The following is a 518-nucleotide window of genomic DNA, read 5'->3' as shown; positions in this document are numbered from 1 at the left end:
CTAATCACCAACTAGGCCAAAGAAGCTCATCAAAATTAATAAAATTTTACGACGAAAATTGGCCAGAAAATATGATATTATATTAAATATATTTCGGAGAGCCTGCCGATAAAGATCTTTTTGTTTGTTTTATTTTAACATCAACGAAGGAGGAAACAAGGGAACATGAGACATTACTACAAACATATGAAGTATAAATATGGGGAGCATACATGCATGAACCTAAAGCATTACAGCAAACAAAAACAAAAACTAACAAGACTAACAGCACAACTAAAATTCTTTCTGGAATGCAGAAAATACGATATAATACCCAACCACTTGACAAATGCAGCTACGAGAATAACAATAGAAACCACATCACCAAATATAAAGTAACAAATAGAGAAGGCGAAACGATTATTTCTCAAAAAATTACTGAACATAGAAATCACACAGACAAATATAAACATCAATTCTACAAGAGACCAAATGGGGTATGCTGAACGACAATTAAAGCGCAACCTTAGTGAAATCGA

Source organism: Rhagoletis pomonella, unplaced genomic scaffold (assembly GCF_013731165.1).
Source record: "Rhagoletis pomonella isolate Grant_MI unplaced genomic scaffold, Rhpom_1.0 Rhpom_scaffold_00003, whole genome shotgun sequence".
NCBI lineage: Eukaryota > Metazoa > Arthropoda > Insecta > Diptera > Tephritidae > Rhagoletis > Rhagoletis pomonella.
This window is presented reverse-complemented; position numbering follows the sequence as displayed.